Source organism: Podarcis raffonei, chromosome 4 (assembly GCF_027172205.1).
Source record: "Podarcis raffonei isolate rPodRaf1 chromosome 4, rPodRaf1.pri, whole genome shotgun sequence".
NCBI lineage: Eukaryota > Metazoa > Chordata > Lepidosauria > Squamata > Lacertidae > Podarcis > Podarcis raffonei.
In genome coordinates this window covers 48,780,013-48,799,358 of record NC_070605.1, presented here as the reverse complement: position 1 = coordinate 48,799,358, position 19,346 = coordinate 48,780,013, and the positions used below count along the sequence as shown (strand labels likewise).

The following is a 19,346-nucleotide window of genomic DNA, read 5'->3' as shown; positions in this document are numbered from 1 at the left end:
GCTGTGGGAAGAGGGCAGGCAAGCAGCCTACAGAATCAGGGCTGTGGGGGAAACCAGAAATGAAAGTCATGCGTTTAAAAGGCTTCTGTGAGATACTAATGACAAGGGGGTGGGGAATAGAAGTGCACAGATATTCTAATAAAGGTACTGGCAGTCAGTGACAAGACCATTTTTGCTCATATCTAGACATGACAGTGATTCTCTCATGCTATTAAAATAGTAGGAAGCATAATGTAGAAAGCGAATTTGGTGGTTTTCCCAAATTCTTAAAAGGTCAGTTCTGTTTCTTTCTTTTTTACAATATCTTTCAAATTATGCCACCATAATTTGTGTAATGTATTGAATGAGAAGCATATAGGTAATTAAAATCAGTGCACATATGCCAGCTAGGGTCACTATACATCCTGATTTTCCTGGACATACAAGGAATACCACAGTCAGCAGCAGTACAGTGGTACCTTGGGTTAAGAACTTAATTCGTTCTGGAGGTCTGTTCTTAACCTGAAACTGTTCTTAACCTGAGGTACCACTTTAGCTAATGGGACCTCTCGCTGCTGCCGCGCCGCCATCACACGATTTCTGTTCTCATCCTGAAGCAAAGTTCTTAACCCGGGGTAGAATTTCTGGGTTAGTGGAGTCTGTAACCTGAAGCGTCTGTAACCCGAAGCGTCTGTAACCCGAGGTACCACTGTATCTGGAAATCAGTCAAATGTCTGGTAAAACCCAGACATACGTCAGCCCATTTCGGCAGTGCGGGTTTTTTTCATAAAAATAGCTCAAAAACTGCAATTTTGGGGGCCAACAAAACAAAACTCGACCAACTTTGCCCAAAAAAGCTTAACAATTTTTCTATCCAGATTTTCACTGTTTGATGTATGGTAATCCTATGCTAGCCTTTCAGAAATAGACTGCATATGCGACAGAAATAGAGACTCCAACATCACTGAGCTCCTTATGGATTTTAGCCACAAAAGTTAGTTATTTGAATTGCTATAAATAGATTTTCAAGATGCTGTACTTAAGATTCAGTCTTCAGATTCAGAGGCCCTTTTTGTTGCATGTATTTCGGAAACAATAACCACACTGCCTTATGTCTTTCTTGCAATTTGTGTAAATTTCACAACAAAGGAAGCAATAAACAAAACCAGAGTGCAATGGGATTAAGCCAAGATTATCTCAATTGATCTTCTCCACAAGTGTAGGGAAACCAGACTCCCTTAAGAGCACTCATGATGATAATGAATAGCAAAAAATTACTTGACTAAAATTACATCAGCCTAAAGTTGACAGTAAGAAATTATTATGTTGAGTGTTGGGCACACAAATGTACAAGAATGAAAGCTGAGGACTTTTGACACTGGAGAGGTACTTCCTGCAGTCTTATCTTTGCCGCAACAGCAGGGCTGCTATAAACAAAGATGATTGTGAAGCTCAGGCTGAGATATCCATAAGAATTCCCTGAGATAGTCAGTGGAAACTTAAAAGATCTTTTAAAATGTAATGTATTTTCAGAACTCTCAGAAAGCAGAAGACGACACAAAAACAGGAGTGCAAAATAAGCTTACAGTTAAATGTAGATGTAGAGTTTGAAGCATATTTTATCACTCTGAATGCATAAGAACGCTGCACTAATATGAAATTAGTCTTTAAAGAAAAAATAAATCATTGCTTAAAATTAGAGAGCCTGCAGAGTGTCAAAATGTTCAAAACCAATTAATAGAAAATATCAGCATCATAGGTTGGAATAGACAGTCTCTTCAGTGAGTAGCATTTTCAGAAGTTTATAGAGAATGTAAAGTGAGGCAATAATTTAAAAAGAGGAATGTTTCTAAAAGAAGAGCAAGAAAAGCCGTGTTCAAGTGAACACAGGAAGGTATTGTCCATGTGTAAGACCACTGGGATACAGACAAAAGCCTTTCCCACAATACCCATGTGCCTGGATGCTCCTCTCCAGACCTTGTGTGTTTTACATGGCGGTCTGAAGAACGTTTCCAAGTATGGTCCATTGAAACCTGATTAAGATGTGGGGATATTTCTAAGCAAGTTCAAAAGGACACTTTTGACACTCTTTTCAGGCCTTCGTGCTGCACACACAAAGAGCCAAAGAGGAGCCTGTACACCCTGGGATGTGGGGGGCAGAGACTACATGTGTACCCCTACCCTCATTTATGGATAAAACCTTCCCATGTTCAGGTGAACTTGACTTTGCAGAGTCTGAAACAAAGATACTAATGCAGCCTAGAAGATTGTGGATAGTTTATATGTTCGAGTAGTATACATGAATCTAGTAATAAAACAGTTCCTCCTAGACTGTGCCAATTCAAGTGGGAGAAGTAACATGCCTCGATGTTCGTCCATTTATAAATATTTCCTACATATCCAAAGCTAGCATGCCAGGAGGAAGCGTTCAGCCTTGCCATCTCCCTTATATGCTCATTTTCTATGAGCTGGATTTCCCCCTTCCTACATCAGCAAACATTCGAGCGTGTAACACAGGACCTGAAGAAGAGCATTTCCCACTTGATTGTAAAGTTTCAAGTGGAAATGTTGGACATCAACAAAGCCATTTCATGACAATGTGAAAACATCTGGGAAACCCAGACAAGTTGTAAAATCAGAAGTGTGTGTATACACTATGAACATTAAGGGTTAGGGGGAAGAAACTGGTCTGTAAGATTTAAGACTGGTTGCATCACACATCTTTTATGTTACTCCTCATATACCTCTAATGTCAAGCCCTCATGTTCAACATATCCGGCATTCCATCAGGAAGATATTCAAACTAAAAGAATCTCTGATTATTCATTAGTATTGGTTTGTGATGATTAGGTGATTTTCTTCATAGATTAACAACTGGCTTGTGATGTAGTGATTTTAAATTGCCCAGCCAGTGATGGTCTCAGTTAATGAGGTTCGGACTGGTATGGGGTCACAACAAGTATGTTTTCAACAGATGGGGGAAGCCTGGCAGTTTTGAATAGGGCAAGGCCAGCATGCTAATGGGTCAGGGTGCATGATCAATACAGAAAAAAAGAATCAAGTCAACATACCTGGCAGTGAACCAGCATATAAAAGCCTAAGTGAGTGCCTAAAATACCCAAGGCCTAGAAATTCTGCTCCAAATAAGATTTTTCATCACAAAATAAACCTCAACAGCAATGATAGCCTGGAAAGAGGCAGGGTTTCACAGTGATTAGAATGCTGGATTTGGAACAGAGAGGCATGGGCTTAAACCTCAGTTCTCAGGGATGCTCACTGTGCGACCTTGGGCAAGTCATATATTTTCTGCTTGAGGCAGGACAGCAATTGACATACAAATAAATCCCAGTCAAAGTGCACAGGACCCAAGGCTGGCCAAGTTATTTTGGACCCTGAGGCAAAAAACACTTTCCAGAATACCTTGCTGGGAACAAATATGCCACAATAATAAATAATAATTGATTTTCTTCCATCTCACGATATCCAAAAGCCACTGCCTAAGAGGGAAACCTCACTTTGCCTAAAAGTAGGGCCAACCACACACACCAATGTAACTTACTTCACAGGATTGCTGTGAGGATAAAATGGGATAATTCAAGTGCATATCACTAGGAGCTCCTTAAAGGGCTGGTACACACACATGCACACACACACACACACACACAAATATATAATAGGTAAGTAAATAATTCAAATAAGGAACTTTGTAATTTTCTACATATTTGTCAGGAAAACATTGGGCAACGAATGCAAGTACTGCAAATATTCACTGAGTTACACAGTAATAACCGTGCTGTGCCAAAACAACTTACCATTTGTGCAGTACGCCTGATGGTTAAATAAGAACTCTGTGTTGCCAGCTACATGGTGAAAATCCCTGAAGACCTAGAAAATGAAGGTAATAAAAACCAGTTAAAAATCCACACACGTTTCTAAGCTTGATTCAAAGGTTGCTAATTTTATTGGATTTTTGTTTGGATATCTATTTTCAAGACTTCAATAAAAGGCTGGCTTTAAAGCTCAAGCGATTACTTCCATTAGAAATATCAGTGATACCACGCCTGTAAAAGCCAACATACTTAGGGCCATGAAACATTAAGTCCTTTATTTGTTCATATGCCAAGTTTTGCATTCACAACCACCCTCCAACCTCTCTGCCCTCAACCCTGACCTGATCATGCTGTGTAGAAAGAAAGAGTAATTCATTCCTCACGTTAGCCTATTCTTGGGCCTCTCTTCTGAGCAAAGATTATTCACAGTAAACAGTTATTATTTCTATGCTCAAACAACATAGGATCAGAGATAATTCTAAAGTCACTACACCAATTTTCTCATTTGGCCATTATAAAAAAATATCCTGATCTGATACACAAAAACAAAATGTAGATAACGCGTGCCCCACCCCCTGCAATTTACAGAAATAAAAACTAAGCATTCAAATTATCTCATGGAAACTAACAATCATGATATGCATAATTCTGAATTTGGAATATGACTCCAAACTGATGGGATATTATTTGAAATATGTTCTTATATTCATAGCTGCAAGCATTCAAATGGTCTTATGCAAACAATAATTATATCCATATTGCTGAAAGTGGAATTCAATGACAGAATATAACATGTTTTTATATTCATTACCGCAAGATGCTGTGGTAACCACCAACCTACTTAAGGGTTAGACAAATATGGCTCCTACAAGCACCAACAGGAGCATGTATCCTGAGACTTAATGCAGCCAAGGTAGTAACTGTGAGTGGGCTGGGAAACAGCTAGCTCTGCCCTTCCTGCATGCCATTAACCCAATCCTGATGGCTTTCCCCACGCCTGCTAATCTACTGATTTTTGCGTGTTCAGACCCAGAAAGCTCCCCCCTAAATAAATTCACACTTGACTCAAATTTTGGTTTTGGTTTTTGGCAGATTTAGGCCACAAGTTTATTGATTACAGAAAGTGAATGGTTGCATAGGCTCTGGTTCGACTATCTCCCTGCTATGCAGGTAGCGCTAACCCCAGGTTCCAGCATAGGTCAGCCAAGGGTGAACACCCAGATAGGTGGAAAGCTGGAACAGGCTATCTCCGCTACCCAAATGTCCCCCTGGACTCAGGCACAGGCACAAGCCCCTCTCAGGGGTTGACCAAACCATCGAGTCCCTGGATTCCTTTAACGGAATACCCTTCACATAGGGATGGCAAGAGCGTTCTCCCATCCCTATTACCTGAACCAGAGCCTATCTGCAACCTTACAAGTTGTGACAATTTGCTACGCAGCAGGCAAAACCCAAATGGAACCAGCCAATCAGCCAAGTGGGGAAAATTCCTGCCGTGCCCCTGTCCCAACGACAGACGACACACGATAGCATAGTAAGGTCAAGTGCAAAGCCCTAAAAATAGGGAGAGGTGGGTGGGTGTTCCGAATGCACGCACCGAAAGAGGAAGCTCTGGGTCACATGCATAGGTATATATAGGTCCCTCAAACCATTTGGACTGCGTCCCATTGGCCAGATTGCACCCAGCTACGAGGGAACCTACCAATCGGATGTTGTGGCTGACCAATCGTACCCACCCACAACACAGCGTGTCGGTTTCCAGGTCTCACTGCAATACGTGCCCTCTTTAAGGGAGGACCCAATTTATTTCAACCAACTACAAGTGGTACGTTCATTGTTACATGTAGTTTGGACCAGAGTGGAAGTTCCGCGTTAAGAAACTATGGTCCACTGAATACATAACTGTGGTGGCAAATAGCTGTGGGTTCCTTTGAGGTTTGCGGGTGCAGTTTATGGAGGCATCTGTTTGGACACTGCTTAGAATTCTGGACTGGATGAACCATTGGTTTCATCCAGGAGTGTTCTTCTTACGATGGTTAAATTGATCTCTACTATGAAGCACCTTGCTGTGCTCTGAGTATTGCCACACTGTGTAACATATTCAGAATAGGGGTCAGCCATGTTAGATTCATGGGTCTCCTAATGTCTACCAGATTTGATTTGCCAAAGAGAGGTCGTGTGAGGTATGAAGAAATGGCTGGCAGGCTAGACATGCTCTACAGACATTAAACTGTCTGCCCTTGATTTACTGAATCTCTCAAATTACAGCTTTTCATGAGATAAAAACATACCTAACAATGTCTTTCCCTAAAAATTAAAATAAAAGAAAGCCTTGAAAAGACATTCAGAAATCAAAATAAGCAATGTAATTCATGATCATTTGTTTTTAAGAGGACTTTGAAAACAAAATACTTGGCTTGTTTGTTTTGGTTCACACTCAATGGGAAATTTGGCAGAGGGGGCATACAAAAATCCAAAGAGGAAGAAAAATCAAAGGTGGGAAAACATTTCTGCTTGCAATGGAAATTTTTATTCAGAACCAACACCTCTGCTTGCATTGTGCAGGGCCAACCAGGTTTTTTTTTTATGACCCATGCAGGATGTTAGCAACAACACATAGCATTAATGATTTATATCCACAAAAGGTCATTAAGGGTGCCTCTTTGATTCTTCATTTTACTTATCCTGTCAATAAAGTGCTTTGTTAAACTCTTACGCTGGCCTCTTCAGGATAAAAGGGGCGGGAAATAACAGCAACAAAATGGGGTTGGGGGAAGGTGAGATTATACAGTATCCTAAAATAAACATACTGCGGTATCTCTAACTCACAGTCTCCCTGTAACTGATACACAGCTTTTAATGAAAGTCCAGAGATATGCTTTTGTCTTCAATTAAACCACAGCATGATTTTGACTGGGAGGCCCTTTCACAGGATCCCACCACAATGGAAACAGGCACAGATCCTTCATTGTAAATCTTATTCTCATTCTTGAGCAAACAAAGATAATTAAAGTGGCCCATAGAAGGAAAATGGCAAGGCCATAAACACAGCAGACAAGGCAAGTAATAGTCTAGCAGACAAGGCAGGTAATTAAAGTAGTTAATTTCCAAAACAAAAAAGCAAGTCCATAAACTTGTTGGCAATTCAAAACTGTTCTTAAGAACCGTTCTTTTCTTAAAGCAAACATCAGTAGGCAGGGGAAGGGGGAAGGGAGCCATCAGAATGCCATTAGATGCTACATGACACATCCATGAATCAGTCACCTACTTGCTCCTAAAGAGAAGCATGTAATGCCACAGAAGGACTAGAAGCCATCCCTGTATTTACAAAATTAATGTTTAAATACAAAAATAAAAAATAAAAAAATAAAGAAGCAATGTATCATCAGCCTAAGTTCATTTACATTGCATTTTTGAAATTTATGCTAGTTATTTACAATCCTAAAAGAATAGGATACAGACCATCCAAGTGTCCCCATTTTCCAGGGACAGTCCCAGATTTACAGATGCAGTCCTGGTTTCTGATTTGATCCCAGAATGTCCCACTTTTCCTTAAGATGCTCCTATTTTCATCGGAAAAATGTTGGAGGGTATGGGCTAACCAAGATAACATGATATTTATTAAATCAAGGATGGGGAACTCTGAGCCCTTCAGATAGACTGCTACTCCCATAAGCTCTCTTGCTGTTCTGGCTGGGGCTGACGGGAGTTGGAGTCCAACAAAGCCGGGTGAGCTAAAAGTTCTCCCATCTCTGTCTTCCCATATATAGAGGAAAATGCACGGTTGTTATAGCACAGCTCCCAGTGGAGGATTTGTAGTGCCTCATCACAATCTTGAATTTCCATGAAGTCGGGAAGGGGTAGGGAAAAAGAGCAAAAGAAAAGGACAGCTACATATCCGCTGTGGTCATGGCATAGGAGCAAGAAAGGGGAGACATGGACAGGTGAAAAGCAGTGGTTTATGAAAACAGAAATTTGTGTAAAGCGGGGAAGGAGGAAACTGAAAATTGTGGTTTTAAACAGCAGATGTGAGTAAAGCTATGCAATTGTTTTCACCACTTGATGTAGAAGGCTGAACACATTAAGTGCGGATCAAATCCAGCGTTTTCTTTCATAATATACACCTTCTCTACTCCCTCCCCCCTCACCCAATGTTCTTAACTAATATGGGGAATATCTATTTTCTTTTTGTATGTGTGCCATGACATTCTGGCCTTGAGCCTATTGACCTTTTTGAATTCCCACCGATACTAAAAGGCATAGTCAGGCTTTTCTGAAGTGATTGATACACTTCTCTTCCAATGACTGGTTCTGTTTGCACATGTTGAGAGGCTTGATACCTTGAGGGAATTTGCAGGCATATCAACTAAGACCTGCTTCACGGGTCTGTTGGAAATTGTATCTACAAAGCTATTGTCCTGCGGGGCAACCCATTAGTGTGCACAGCATTTCACATGGATACTACCAGCCACTTTCCTCCACGCTGCTACAAATCTCCAAAAGATATGGTTGTGAGATTACCAAAATATATATTTTAAAATGGTAGGAGTCAGTCTGATGTTATTTTATCATGCAATTTCACTAATACGGGAAAATGCTTAACATTTGAAAACTTCATATTAATACAAGTGGAATCTCAGATGATGTTCACCCACCAGGCTTCCTGGTTCCCTCTCCCCAACAATTATTCAGCATCCCATGGTCATTTATCATGCTCTGTCTTCACTGGGCTGTATCGGGTTTTCAGACACCTAGCCTTAGGTCCATCTTCTCTTCTTTCTTTTCTTTCTTTCTTTCTTTCTTTCTTTCTTTCTTTGTTGTTGTTGCTTCTCATAGATTCATCGAGGATCATCTAGTCCAACCCCCTGCAATACAGGAATATGCAGCTGTCCCTTATGGGGATCAAACCTGCAACCTTGGCATTTTCAACACCGCAATCTTACCGACTGAGCTATCCACCTCTACAAACCTTGAGTTTCTACCTCGGCCTGCCAATACTTTCCTTTGGTGTATGGATGGTGCCACTGTGGCTACATAGACACCCAGAGAACAGAGAATGCTGTTAGTATGATTAGTAGCAGCTATAATTCTGTGCATAATTACAGCCATGCATTTCCTTACACAAGCTATGGGATGAGGTACAACAGGTATATAGAGAAACCAGTTCTCTCCATATTCACAACAGAAAGACCATACACCAAGGATGAAATTCCCAGCATTAAGGAGGCCCTGTCCTCCGGATGCAGTGCAGAAGTCAAACAGTAAGCCTTGAGAAAGTAATATAAACAAGAGTTTTAAATTTATAAAATATTTTTCATATGCTGTCACTGCTTAAAACATACACATACAGTGGTACCTTGGTACTTGAATGGCTTGGCCCCCCAACAAATCAGCTCCCAAATGCAGCAAACCCAGAAGTAAGTGTTCCTGAGTGCAGGAAGCTCTTACAGCCAATAGGAAGCCACGCCTTGGCCTTTTAATGGTTTCGGGAGTCAAACAGACTCCTGGAACAGATTCAGTTCGAGAATCAAGATAGTGCAAATATTATAATATAGACTGTACTGCATTTATACATGGCACTGAATAAAAAAAATACACCTTTTAATTTCTTGCATTGTCAATAGCTTTTACAACACTTTGGCTAAATTTGAAGACCAGATTCTCTTTAAAGAAAACAACTTGGAAAAACAGTTCAGTTGTATAACTTCCAAATAAGCTAAGAGGCAGAAAAATGGATCCAAGATGGTAAACAGATTCTGTTAATGATTTTGATTAAAAAGAAGAATTTCTTGAAAGGGCTAAATGAACAAATCACGAGGTTGAGGGGAAGAAGAATGAATGGTGTGGTATTGCTGGTGATAAATTACTTTCAACTATACTGAGGTCAGATGTGGAGAGAGGAGAACTGATTAACTAAGCCTGATATTAAATTGATTGAAAAGCAATAACTGGTCATCATAATTCATACAACTGGAAGGTACTTGAAAGGTCATATACTTCAAGGATTAGTGGTTAGTGCTGGTGACATAAACTACCAGTCCATTCATTTGGCCTTTTGTTATTTTTTCTGGAAGAATCAGCATCATGTACCTGCAAAATGGGTATAAACCCAGCAGTCCCAAATGGCACATCACACTGATGAGATACAAAAGTTCGAGCATTGAAGAATGAGCCCTACTATTCAATTCATTCCAAGGTAGACTCTTTAAGGCACTAACAGGAAGGATGCGAACCATAGCCTTGTGTTTTAGCTCTACCCACAAAAAGGTGCTTCTGAACCAGTTCTGTTCACAGAGGTTAATATCCAATCTCCTTATTAGTACAAAAATATGTCTGGGGTTCCTAGATGCTAGTTTGGTGTTGTAAACCACTGGTTTATCATCATTCCAGCTGATATGGTTTTCAGATCTGAATATTGATATTGGCTGTAACATCTTCTAAGTTCTGCTGCCTGCTCAATGCAGCTTTCTGTCCAAGCTCAGTTTGAAGACCTCCAGCAAACAAGAACTCATCACTTCCTAAGGCAGTCACCTCCACTGATGCCAATGGAAGGTTTCTCCCAATGTTAACTGCCACATCGGGGGGGGGGGTCACCAATTTCACGACAATGGAGGGAAAACTTAAACCTCTCCCCCCTGAGAACAACAAACCACCCCCCACCCCCAGCATATTCAAGGACAGCCTTCCCCCGCCAAGGCCTGGTGTGTGTGTATCACAATGTGATTGTTGATCACAGAATTAAGATGATGTGTACTTAGGTCCTGACAACACAGAAAAAGAGAAACATGATAAATGGCGATAATGAACTGACAAATAGCCCTTAATACCAAAACTTAAGCTTAGTTCCTCATAGAAATGTGAGAAATAATTCCACAGCACAAACAGTATACCTAAAATAGGATTGCCATACGTCTGGAATTTCCCTGACATATCCAGTATACTGCAGGTGGAAGCAGCGTCTGGGCAAAAATCGGCCAAAAAAAAAATGTCCGGGAAAATCCAGACAAATGGCAAGCCAGGTCAGTAGTGTCGGTTTTGCTGATTTTCCTAACAAAATTGCTCAAAGTAAGTCAAAAAACGGATTTCTACTTTTTGAAATATGACAACCCTAGGATATACATACAAGCCCCATCATGCAGGATTTAAGCACATACAAATAAATGCAGGCAAAAATCCAAGGTCCTAGTTTTTCAGAGCTTAATATTCTGTGAAATCAGGACCAAAATCTTGCTTGTACTGTTTCTAAAGGAGTCGAAATTCCCAGCCAACTTTCTCTTACTGTCATCCAGCTGTTTCACCCATTCAAAAATAGGTCACAGATTTTTTAAAAATCAAATGAGAAAAACCACATAAATATTCTCTTCTCGTTACACTTCTACCAAACATTAAAAACTTTACCTTTCATGAAAGGCACAAATGGAAAAGCTTAAAGCATTATATTGTAAATACTAGAAGGAAATTAAAATTTAAGTTATAATGCTGGTTCCCAAGTCAAAATAACTTTGGTTATTGTATCCTGGGCATAGGGTGAGAGCTAAATAGTTACATTAAGGTCTTCTTACATCTGATACACACCCAGTGTAACATTTTGGCTTGTTTGTTCTGATTCCAATGCCATTATCACAAACCCTTCTTAAAATGCTCTTTGTTTTCAAAAGTGATTTCCCACGTACTGGGTTTGGGTGTGTGGTTCAAAAAACACAAGCCTCACAATTCTTACATATGCAGAACAGATTTCACTGTTACCTAAATTATGGTCAAAGTAATTATTATTTCTTCACATTCCTGCCCCAGTCATACTTACATCATTTCATTTTTTATATTTACTACTCCTTCCAATCTCTTTTTGTTATATCCCCCTTTCCCCACTCTTATATTCCATTTATTTTAATAACTTTTAACAATGTTTCTGGAACTCAGTACCAAAGGTGATAGACTACCTCTCCGTATTCAAGCCTTTAAACAGGATGTGAAAACCTATTTGTTCACTTTTGATTTTTTATGATTTTAACTGGTCTGCTGAAATCTATGATGCTGTTTCTGTTTTGTTTACTGTAATTCTATTATACTTTTAAATTTCTATGGGATCTGATGTCCATTTTACTGTATTCACTGCCTATTTACTATATTTATTAGATTTATTAATTTTACTGCTTTTGTTTTATTTTCACATTACGTATTTTAATTATTATTGTTACAGATTTGACCTATGTACACACATAAGGACTAGAAACTGAAACAAAGAGAAATGCTATTTTTTGGGGGGCAGGCTGTATGCCTGAGTCTCTTCCAATTCCTGGATTCAACAGGACTCAATTGCTGCAAGAGGCAGACAAGTTTCTTGATAATGGCCCCCAAAGTATGGATCATTAAGGTAACAAAGGAACTAAAGTGGCTCTGTGTCAGAGGACAAGTGCATGGCCCCCCTCCCTCACCTGCAGGGGAGCCAACTTGGGCCCCCGTTTATGGCTGCCCAGTGTGTGTGATGTCATGACATCGGAAGTCAGGTTCCGAGATCTCATGGGAACTCAGAGGTCTTTCAAGGCCTCGGAGATGCTTTCTGAGGCCTCGCGAGGTTTCGGAACCCAACTTATGGTGGCAATTCTTTTGTGGGTGCTCAGGCTCCCAGATCTCCCTATAGTTTGTGCCCCTGCCAACCTGGTTGGTGGTTAGAAAGACAAAGGCCAGAGTTGAGATGTGTGAGCTAGAAGCAGGCTGCAGGCAGAAGCCTGAAAGGAAGAGAGATATGCTTGATTTCTGCTTGAATCCAAGACTGTGGCTATGGGAGAAGGAAGGCCCTCTTGGGGTGTTGATATGCATAAATAAACCATATATCCTAAGGACACCACAGTCTTCGCTGTCTCACATTCTGAGGAAACTGAACCCTGGAAACCCTGGAATCTCGCCCTGCTTGGAGATTGGGCTGGTGTGCAACAATACAGAAAAGCAAGCAAGCAGACTAACCCAAACCCAAACAAGAAGAATTATGGGTACTCACACTACCACCCCTATTTTAACTATTCAGGGGAAACAAGTAACAAAATATTCCTATATGTCATATTTGTGATCACCTTTAAGATCTTTAGGGACAAAATACTTTATGTGCATTTTTTAAAAAAAGAGATGCAGTAACTTTTCTAACGTTGTGAAATTAAATTAAAAATTAGGATAAATATAATTTAAGAAATTCTACTGCTTAATTCTGCTTCTTAAGTTTTCTCTTAATTAGATTTGATTGGCTTACTTAAAAACAGCTCCTTGCAATTTAAGAGTGATTTACATTTCTTTCTATTTATCCAAGCTAGGTAATAAAATGCTCTTGCTGTTTTATATGGGTTCAGCACTTGGTATGAAGATAATCCCAGCAAGGACACATTACATTAAGGAGCAAATCTGTTTCTTATCTGAGTCATGTTCTGCATGTTTTTACCTGTAATTCTATTCTAATCAGACATAAATGTGTATTTAAAAAAAAAATACTCTCAATACTGTCAATATTTTCTTTCCCAATGCACTTAAATCTGAAATTTGAAATGGAATCATAGAACTGTAGAGCTGAAAGGGACCCTGAGGGCCATCCAGTCCAATCTGCTGCACTGGAGGAATAAATATGTTAACACTGCCAAGATGAGTGCTATAATGATGAGGATGATCCCACCCATCTGGCTAGGTAACCCCAGTAATTGAAGAAGAGCAAAATCCAATAAACAGCTAAACATTGATCCAAACATTAATCAAAGAATTTTAGGATCAGGTCATTTCGTTTAGGAATTCAAAACAATCTAAGTCCTCAAGCAGACAAAAACATTTTCAAGTTTAAGAATGCAGTGTCAATAACCCAAAAGGAAAGTACTTTCTATAGCAGCTTTTTGAAAAAGCAACCCTAATATCCACCCATAGCAAAATCATCTCAGTTTCCTACTTTTAACACAGAGCCACAAGGAGGGCTGGAAAGTGGGCAACCAAGCAATTTGTTTGATCAGTTTTCTCAGGAGGAAGTGGATTCAGGAAGTTGAAGGAGCTAACTGGACTAGCCCTTTAGACCCCTTTCCCTTTCCCCTAGTTTTGAAACTTATTGTAAACTTTCTTTGTTGGTCCAGACCACAGCCAAAACATTAGGATAACAAGATAAACACAATACTATTCTAATGCTCAGTCAAAAGCAACCAGAACAAAGAGTAAATTTGTATAATAAGGAATATTGGATAACACAATGACGCACCCTATTCCAGGACTGTTTTACTTTTTAAGTGAGCTCATTTTTCTAATATTTAAGTACCTTTAAATATGTTGTTGGTATTTAAAAATACACACACATAAAAGAAAGTAACCTCTTGCACAGACAACTCCCTGTCGATGAAAATGACTGCAGGGAATCTGGAATTTGAAAAACTAATATTTTCAGGCATTCTTGTCCAGATATCAGAAGCAGAACACAAGTTCATAAAAGGTCGAATAAACTTGCAGAAGAGTGAAATGGCCTATCTAGTTGGAAGCAGCATCTCCGTAAAGCCAAAGTTTTATTTGTCTCATTGGCACTATCTGCTGTTATCTGGTATGCTGCTAACTTTTCTACAAGGTAACCAGCATGCTTAGAGCATCATGTTTACTGAGAAATATACTTTGAATTTGAAAACTAAAAAGCCACTGCTTCTGGGAGTCCCTTTCATACAGATTTCTCGATGCACTTAATTCTCTTTTAGAGAAGAAACTCTAAAAGATGGATTGGATAACAAGTTCACAGTATGCTGAGAGGAGCAGCTGATCTCCCCAAGTAAAGCACAAGAGATGACAAAGTGCCTTGCATGTGACTATAAGGCACTGACCCATCTGATAGGGTTGTTATGAGGACAAAATGAGGAAGAACCATGTTTGCTACCCTGAGTTCCTTGTAGGAAAGGGGGAGGGGCTTTAAATTTAAAAATAAAAATAAAATCCACTGACAAATGTGGTATGTGCTGCTAATGATTCACACTGGAATCCTGAATAATCATTTTCCATGTATACCTTTGTTTACTCTGGAACACGCACACTATACCACTAAGTGAAAAACTTAAGAAACTGATGCACTGCTGTTTCCAAAGTCACCTAGGGGCTTTTGACTTTGAGTACAAAAAATAGTAATAATTATAGCATAATATTAATAAGGTAAAGGTAAGGTAAAGGACCCCTGGACAGTTAAGTCCCGTCAAAGGTGACTATGGGGTTGCAGCGCTCATCTCGCTTTCAGGCTGAGGGAGCCAGCGTTTGTCCTCAGACAATAATATTAATAATATTAATAATGTTCACAGCTACAGAATTATGCATCTTATTGCCCAACCTAATTTTGAGACTCTGAATTTTAAAAGAATTTAGGAAACCCTAAATTAGATTTGCAGTGAAAATTTGAGTATGTCAAAATATAATGTAATAAACTAGGTGCTAAATGAAAGACAAAATCTTTAATTATTTATTGAGATTAGTCAGCAGCTTGACCATCCACTATTTACTCTCTATACAGATTTGTAAGCTACAAGCCTGTATACCCTTTATACATAAGATGTCATAGCCCTTTTCAGATGACAATCAAACTAAATTAATCAGATGACAACCAGGCAGAACACAAGTGTCAGGCTTGCACTCACTAGCCCCCAACCTTGAGAAGTTCAACCAAACTTATGCATTTAGACTGTCTATGCAATCAACGGGAGGCAGTGGAAGACAGGAATGCCTGGCGTGCTCTGGTCCATGGGGTCACAAAGAGTCGGACATGACTAAACGACTAAACAACAACAACAATGCAATCTACACTCTACAATTTTCAAAGACATTGAATTATGCAGACAGATATCACGCACATATAATTTTCCCTGTGCACGGACTCTGTGCACTGGTAAGAACAATCATGGAGAGGCCAGTTCCAGACCGTCTAAGTATCACTTTTTTCAAGATTTATAGAAGCTGTCCCAGCTTCTGATTTGATCCTGGAATGTCCCGCCTTTTCTTAGGATGTCTCCATTTTCATCAGAGAAATGTGGCAGGGTATGGAGATAAGTAACTATACAACCTTTAGAAGACATCTGAAGGCAGCCCTGTATGGGGAAGTTTTGTAATGTTAAATGTTTTATTATGTTTTTATACATGTTGGAAGCTGTCTAGAGTGGCTGGGGCAACCCAGTCAGATGGCAGGGTATAAATAGTAAAATTATTGTTGTTATTTTTATTATTATAGAATAGGACAGCCCTAGGGTATGCAATTACCCTTCTCCAGGCATTTATTCAACACTTGGTTTTCATTTCTTAAGAATATTCCTTTGCGCCTCAAGACTCCCCAAAACCACTCCCCAGAATAAAGACAAGATGACACAGTAATAAGATTAATGTTAATGGGCGTAATTTAGGCCACAACTTTATTGATTACAGAATGTATTGGCTTATGCATTGGCAAACAAGACTATATCTGACTTCCGGCCCACTTTACTGGAAGTCTGCTAAGGGTAAACCCCAAAGGGGGAGCCCTGCCGGCATGAACTGACTCGAGCATCCCCTGGGTTCACTAGGGTTGTGTCATGGCCCTAGCCCCTCTGTGGGCTTCAGACAAGATCCAGACCCCCAGATTCCTTTAACGGAATACCTTAGAGGATGGAGGGGCAGGTGATGGCCACACCTCACCTCCCCCCACATCCCTATTCCAATGCCTGACTGCCAATTGAACCCTAAGCTCGCCGCCATTACCCTCACACCTGCAACCAACACTTTATGCCCTTAGTGATATCAGCCAACCAAATGTCAATCATGCCATAGGTAAGATGAATGCCATCTGTTCGATATAAGGCCTCATTGCTGTGCACAATTTCTGGGTGGCAAATCACCTGGCCACCAAAGGCCAACACTTTCCGTGTCACAGCCCGATCCATTTTCCCCCTAGCCTTATTTGTGGCAACTGGGCAATGACTATCCTGCCATATACACCTTTCAAGGAGCTGTGACCATAAAATGGTAGCTTTGGGGAAGGTAATAGATAGGTCAGCAAAAGGGAACAAAATGGCGTTGCGCCGGGGTTTAAATCATCCTGGCCATGCCCTCAAGCCTCCTGATTGGGCGCTCGGTGCTGTGACGTGGCCAGGACACTTCGCCGTGATGCAGGACGTTGTCCCGCTCACGCCGAGGTTGGCAGAAGTGTGCCCAGGAGGCCAGAGCGCAACACGCCCCCGCTGTGAGACAGAAGCGACTTGTGGAAAGGTTTAATTATTCAAGAGGCATGTTCCTAAACCATTAAATACTACAAGGCAGTACCCTACCCGGCCCACAATTGTTCTGAAAATTTAGTCCTGAATTTTGGCTGCCAGGATGGACCTACTGAAAGAGGAAAAGCCATGCTTTAGTACCCCAGAAGTGGGAAGGTAGGGTAGGTCCTGGAGAAAACAGCACCTATTAGTATCAAGTATTCATCAACTATGTTATCTGATGCTGTACAGTATATGAGACAAAACATGATCTCCTCTGAATGGCTTACAGTCTGTAAACACAATTTCAAGGAAAAATATCCTGTTCCACAATCAAATAATGGAACTGTCTGGAGAGGTAGATACACAGAACTGAAATAGAAGATAACTGAAGTTGGCTTCCTAAAACAAATGAATTTTAAAGCACAGCATTTGTAATTGGATACAGAAGGGCAAGTATTTTCTTGAGCATGCAGTGCCTTTCAGCCATAAGCAGCGAGTTCTGTCTCTGCACTGATCGTGTAACAACTAAAAAATCTGAATTTTTACAGTGCACTGTTCTGTCTTGAAAATACCTCTAGTGTCTTCTGACTTGATAGTGCCATCACACTGAACTGCTAAATGATTTCTTTACTTGGGCTGAGAATTAAAGTAAACTTAATAGCCAGTAATACTGTTCAGTATTTGTAATATTTCTGAGTGCCCAAAGGCCTTCATAATCATTATCTTGTGATCCCTAAAACAACCTTGTGAATTAAGTATTGTTATCTCCACACCATAGCTAAGACTGAGAGGGCCTCTTGTCTAAGACAAACTAGTGGTTTAATGGCAGAGGGGAGAATCAAATATGACACTTTCTGATTTCTTGTTCAGCCTGACAAATTGTTTTTATTTATTAAATTTCTATACCACTCTTCATCTGAAGCCCACAAGGTGGTTTACAATATAAAACAAATGGTTTCTGAAGACCAAATTTAACAATATATGAAATGTGTGAATGTATTGTTCACATTATATTGCACAATGGGTGTGTGATCAAGACTGGATGTGGATCAAGACCGAGGATGTGGACAGGCTGCTTGGACAAGTGAAACCAACCACCTGTCTCCTTGATCCTTGCCCATCCTGGCTAATAAAAGCGAGCCAGGAAGGGCTGGGTGATGGGCTCTGCGGGATGGTGAATGCTTCCCCCTGCGAGGGAGCCTTCCCAGACCCACTGAAAGAGGCGGTCATTAAACCGCTTCTTTAAAAAAATCTTTAGACCTGGCCAATATGGCCAGCTATCGCCCAGTCTCAAATCTTCCATTCTTGGGCAAGGTGATTGAGCGCGTGGTTGCTGAACAACTCCAGGCATGCCTGGAGGATGCGGACCATTTGTATCCCTTCCAGTCGGGATTCAGGCCTCATCACGGGACTGAAACTGCCTTGGTCGCACTGGTTGATGATCTCCGGCGGGCTAGGGACAAAGGTGAGAGCTGTTTCCTAGTTCTGCTGGATCTCTCAGCATCCTTTGATACCATTGACCATAACATCCTTCTGGACCGGCTAGAGGGGCTGGGAGCTGGGGGCACTGTTATACAGTGGTTCCGCTCCTTCCTCCTGGGCCATGTCCAGAAAGTGGTGTTAGGGGATGAGTGTTCAGATCCCAGAGATCCACTGCGTTCCTACTGTGCACTCTTCCAGTTGTCTTGAAGTAGTGATGGCCACTAACTCCGATGGCTTTAAAAGAGGATTAGAAAAAATCATGGAGGATAACGTTATCAATGATTAGTAGCCATGATGGCTATGTTCTACCTTCACTATTGGAGGCAGTTTGCCAGAAGAGTGCCGCACCATGCAAGTCCTCCTTTCAGGTTTCGCATGGGCATCTGGTTGGCTGCAGTGAGAACAGGATGCTGGACTAGATGGGCGCTGGCCTGATCTAGCAGGCTACCCTTGTGTTCTTCGTTTCAATGAGCTTCCGAAAACATTCTGTTCTGCTTTTAACTGATGTACCATTTAAAGTGCTGCAGTTTTGTTACTTTTCAGTTTAGTTTTCTCCCACTTTAACTTTTACTTTTAAGCCTTCCCCCTACTTTTTCTGGCTGCTTTCAAAAGAAAAGTGGAGTACATATAAAAGAATAACGATGAGAACAACAAATCAAGTTTAAATGTTACCCAACACAAGCAACAAAACAAATAATGTATTGGGGAAAATACCTCCCAAATCTTTATTATTCATTCTCAAGCAGATGGATCCAATAATGTTGATAAATATGTTTATATACAGGAAATGGAAGCACGTGCAGTTTGCTTGAGAGAAAGAAAAAAGATCTGCAGTCCATACACATGA

At 40.5% G+C, this 19,346-nt stretch overlaps 1 long non-coding RNA gene across 4 annotated transcripts in view; it reads right to left on the bottom strand.

Moving 5' to 3' along the window:
* LOC128412928 (uncharacterized) overlaps positions 1-19,346 on the bottom strand; it is a 230,748-nt gene that overhangs the window by 131,664 nt on the left and 79,738 nt on the right. For all 4 annotated transcript variants that reach the window (XR_008330194.1, XR_008330193.1, XR_008330196.1 and 1 more), the window contains one exon: positions 3,792-3,864. This is a non-coding gene — a long non-coding RNA (uncharacterized LOC128412928). The remainder of the gene's footprint in view (positions 1-3,791; positions 3,865-19,346) is intronic.